The sequence below is a fragment of the Amphimedon queenslandica genome, unplaced genomic scaffold, assembly GCF_000090795.2.
Source record: "Amphimedon queenslandica unplaced genomic scaffold, v1.1 AMPQUscaffold_13008, whole genome shotgun sequence".
In the NCBI taxonomy this organism is placed as follows: Eukaryota; Metazoa; Porifera; class Demospongiae; order Haplosclerida; family Niphatidae; genus Amphimedon; species Amphimedon queenslandica.
Window position 1 is genome coordinate 56,890 of NW_003546756.1, and position 4,760 is coordinate 61,649.

The 4,760-nt window shown below is 36.7% G+C and overlaps 1 long non-coding RNA gene across 4 annotated transcripts; it reads right to left on the minus strand.

The window, feature by feature from the left end:
* Positions 1–1,922: 1,922 nt before the first annotated feature.
* LOC109585804 (uncharacterized) lies at positions 1,923–4,760 on the minus strand. Of its 4 annotated transcripts, none has more exons than XR_002186670.1 (8): positions 4,684–4,760; positions 4,295–4,344; positions 3,926–4,175; positions 3,765–3,883; positions 3,468–3,618; positions 3,338–3,415; positions 2,300–3,247; positions 1,923–2,127 (listed from the first exon to the last, which is right to left on the minus strand). It is a non-coding gene; the product is annotated as an uncharacterized LOC109585804 (long non-coding RNA). The 4 variants fall into 4 exon arrangements; XR_002186669.1 differs by having other exon boundaries at positions 3,765–3,887; XR_002186668.1 differs by having other exon boundaries at positions 2,300–2,391; positions 2,444–3,247; positions 3,765–4,175.

A 4,760-nucleotide genomic window follows, 5' to 3' on the forward strand; every position in this document is an offset into this window, starting at 1 on the left:
AAAATAACTTTCCTGTCCCGCTTGATTTTTTCTCCTGCTGTCAAACACCCCCTCAACACTCTCTCAGTCTCACATTTTGCACTCTTTTCACTTTGTCCTGTGTGTTGTAAAATATTATGGTAATAATAATTAATAATACTTAAAATGTTTTAATTCATGATATCAGATATAATTATACTATGACGTGTTTATACAATTGCCATCATGCACTTATGGTCAAGTGCCTGTTATTCCTTTCATATTAATTCTTCATCTTTTGATATACATGCAGTTAAGGTAGATATCAAACAAAGTCACAAAATATTGTTCTCCTAACCTGCTCTTTTTGTCCTATAAAAGAACAACATAATCGGTATGATAATACAATAATATATTTATGAGCGCGAGCGCAGCAACCAGCTCCACCCGAGTTCTAATCAAGCTCCACCCTTGTTGTAAGGCTTCGACCACAAAAATTTCATCAATGTTAAGTAAGGAATGTGCTGCTGCAAAATGTGCTGCTAACTTCAACGGAGTGCTTTTCTACCTGCACCAGGAAGTCTCTTTTTTTTTCTAGGAGTGGATTGTAGCTTGTCTTTCTGCTTTCTCCAGTAACGGACAATGGCTTCATCAATAGAAAACTTTCTTGCAGCTGCTCTGTTACTTGTTTTCTTAGCCTCTTCAACTACATTTAGCTTAAAAGCCGCATCAAAACTTCTTTTTTAGAAGCCATTGCAAAGGTTATGATAAGAGAATGCTCATGTAAATACACGTGGGCAACACGTGTATTATTTCTACTGCGCATGCGCAACATGCCGTAATAATTCAAGGGCGAATATTATTTCATTCAGCCTTCTTAATGGTGCGGATATAATTCAAGGGCGGATAGAATTCGAGGGCGAAAAGATTTCAAGGAAATACGGTATCTAGCGTGCACCCATCCTTCATAGCATATATATGGTATCTATGTTCATAGTAATAAGATACAAGTTGTGTTGTTATTTACGATGTGGCAGTGGCTTAGAGAAGTAAGAGCTATCAACTTGATAGCCGCAGCTTTTCCTTGTCGTCGTAGACCTGTTCAAGAGACAGCTATAGGAGCAGTTCGAGCCGCAGCCATCATTGCTGGTGATAGAATCTGGTATAAGAATGACTCTGAAGACGATCATTGCTTTTTAGTGGAGCCTGTGCAAGACTAAGTGGGAACAAGTTACTTTTACAGAAAAGAAGAAATGGTTAGTGAAATTAATTGTACAGCACTCACTGACTGGGTATTGTATTCTTAGGTTGTGGCGAGTTATTGCAAGGTACCCAAAAACTGTGTTGTGTGACTCAATGCCACTTATACCATGTATTCTACTTGCACTTATTTGTATGAATTTTATTCTCCATATTGTATAAGTCTTTCTGTATTGGACTATTGTTTATTGTATAATTTGTTTGTCATTGATTTTGTTTACTGGTCAACAATGTATTATCTCTTCTCAAACACCAGTAACAATTAGACTCATATTTATTTATGAAACTGTGAAACTCAAGCAAGTTTCTTTTGAATCTTTGATACTTGATGATTATTACATCTAAAACAAAGTAAAACAGTTTCACAGACTTTTCAAGGCAACTGAAAATACATAAAACAAAAGTTACTTAAATTGTCTAATGTGATTTTATCAGCTGTAACTGTCATTCTAAATCAATCATGCATGCCAGTGTTATACCTAAATCATGCAGTCTTTTGCAATTTCTAGATCCTGTGCTGTGTATAAATGCTTCACTAGCTTAAGCTTGTCCCATACTATTTTATGTTTGTCTAGCATTTTTGATCTAAATAAACTTTAGATAATACTACATATTAGATATTCACAATCCCTGATTTATAATAGTAATAATATGACCCATCACCACCAAGACAGAGGCAAGACCACATTGTTGCTCTATAAGTCTTCTATTATGTGATACACTATACAACCTGCTGCATGCATTTAAAAAAATAATAGCAAAATAATAAAATCTGTCTGTATCATAAAAATCAAACAATGCTATTAGTACACAAAATGATATAAAGATTGCTTCATCTGTTATTTGTCAAATTTAGCTGACAGACTAGACTCAAGAACATCTGTATCTTTTATCAGTGAATCATTTTCACTGTAAAGAGAAGAGAGAAAGAACAGTACATGTACATGATTAGAGTATCAAGATTGAGAAAGAGAAAGGGAGGGAGGAGGTAGAGAAAGAAAGAGGGGAGGGGAGAGACAGAGAGAAGGGAGGAAGTCAGTGAGGAGGAAAAGAAAGAGAGGGTATATGATTAAAGACTCACTCATCTTCAGCCTCATCACTCGTATCATCTTTGTTCTCATTCTTTATACCAACAATGGCTATACAGTGTCCTCTTCTTGTGCCGTCCTTACCCTACAAGCATTAGACCATGGACAACAACACCTATCAGAGAATCAATCATTACTTTAAAAAACATAGCATCATCTTTCACATAAGCTGGATCATGAAGCATAAAGTAGAGCAAATTTTGGGCAACCAGAAGCAACATTCATCTCTGATTTTGGTTGCCAGAAAGATGATGAAGGTTCCGGTTTAAAGCACTGTACATTATATTTTCCAGAGCCAGACTGATCCAAGAGCATTAGAGTAACCATTTGTGAGAAGGGCCATGGTAATAGAGCATCATACTCACCACACATTATCGTCAAGAAGAGATGTGACTGTTCTTGCCTGATCCATCTCCATTTAGATATAGTCTTAAACAAAGTTTATATCCAAACCTGCTGGTGTAGAAAGGTGCACTGTACAGCAACATGGTATCGCCAGTTCTTGCATCATTTCTGCACCTATCAACTTCTGGTATCTTCCACACAAACCGACCAAAGTTAAGAAACTCTTGATGGCTTGCTTAAACATTACAAAGATGATTCTGGCTATCATCTTGGACTATCTGAGAAAACTCTTTCTGCTGGTGGCTCACAACTTGAAGACTCAAGGAAGCAGCTAGTAGAAGAAACAGAGAGAAGTGTCCTTGAATCAACCAGAGCAGAACTAACAGAACAAAAGAACGAGATGGAAAAAAGACTGGCACCATTTTATGACAAACACAGACTATTAAAATGTGAAATAAAACTGAGCGAACTACAGGACAGTTTTTCAGAGCTACGATCCCTTCTCTTTCAAACTCTTCAAGCTACCATATTTACATTGTAGTATAACTACAAGGCCTCACTGTAAGAGGGCAGTAACTAACAAGATGATCTTCTGACTATAGCAAAATAGAAAATAAATATTTAGGCTTTGATCCTCCTTTCATTTCTCTCTCCTCTCTCACTTTCATTCCCTTTCCCTCCCTCACCTCTTTTCTAAGGAGCTTCTGCCCACAGCAGGATGAACATAAAATAGAATATTCTGGACAGTAAGTTTGGTGATGATTCTAAAAATAAAGTCAAATAATCCTCAATTATCAAAGGAGCTTAATTATGTACCTCAATTTGGAATGAAGGATATGTTTCGAAACAATATTCACAAGAAGAGGGAGTATAAATACAAGACGAAAAATGGGTAGATATTCATTTCTAAGCAACAGCCAGGATGGGGACACATAATGCCAGAATATTTACAGGAATCAATGTGATCCTATGGAAAAATTATCAAACAAAATAAAAATTACTAAATTACATGTAATTTATTACTGTATACCCCACCCTTTCCTAAGCAAAATATTACATGATCTAAAGCTAGAGTTTGCCAACACTACTTATATGTTTAGAGATTAAACTTACTTTATAGACAATATTAGTTCCAATCCAGTCACATGAAGGACTGAAGCAGGGAAATTTAGCTAGTTTTAGTTCGTTTTGTACAGCTCCGTCTTTAAATGACTCCTTGAGAGGGAACATTCCTGCCTGAAGTTTAAGGAAAATCACAGTACGTGTACATGTACCTCAAATAGTAGAATAGGTTAATCCTCTGTAGCCATGGTCTTAGAAACAATTCATCAATTCTCTCTAAACTCTCTCCTTTTGTTTCAGGAAGTGTTAGCAACACAAATAAAAATGAGGCAAAGAGAAACCCTGCCAGTATGTAGAATGTACCAGCCGTCTTTAGTATAGAACCAAGAAGTAATGGGGTTACCATAGCAACCACAAAGTTCGCAATCCAGTTACCAGAGGTAGTGACTGAAACAGCAACACCTGGAGAGAGAGAGAGGGAGGGAGAAAGAGAGGGGGAAGGGAGAGAGAGAGAGAGAAGACGACAAGGAATATGTGCATTAAATCAAATCAGTATCAATATCAGATCAGTATCAGCTAACCTCTAACAGAGAGAGGGAATATTTCACTAGTCACCACCCAAACGACTGGCCTATGAAGATCGAGATAAATACATCATAACCATGTCAGCAGACAATAAGCAGACACAAAGTGAAGAGCAACCCAGTCTCACTAAACTAAACTCAATGTTGCTATGTAAACTATTGTACATGCTTTTGGCAGTAAGCTTTGTTTATACTGCCAATGTAAATGTAAAAAATCACCTGACACCATTAAAAAGAATTGTCCTCCACTATAAAAAATTCTATATGAATCCCTGCACTCTATCTATATAATACATGTACCTATTGATGCTTAAAAGCAACAAATGACATCCCATTCCCATATTTCCATACTAAGTACAGGAATGAGAACACTATCCCTAACTCACCCCCAGGTAGATGCAAAGAAAGACACAAAGAGTACAATCAGGAGAGCCACAAAATATCCAACAACCTGTCTCTCCTC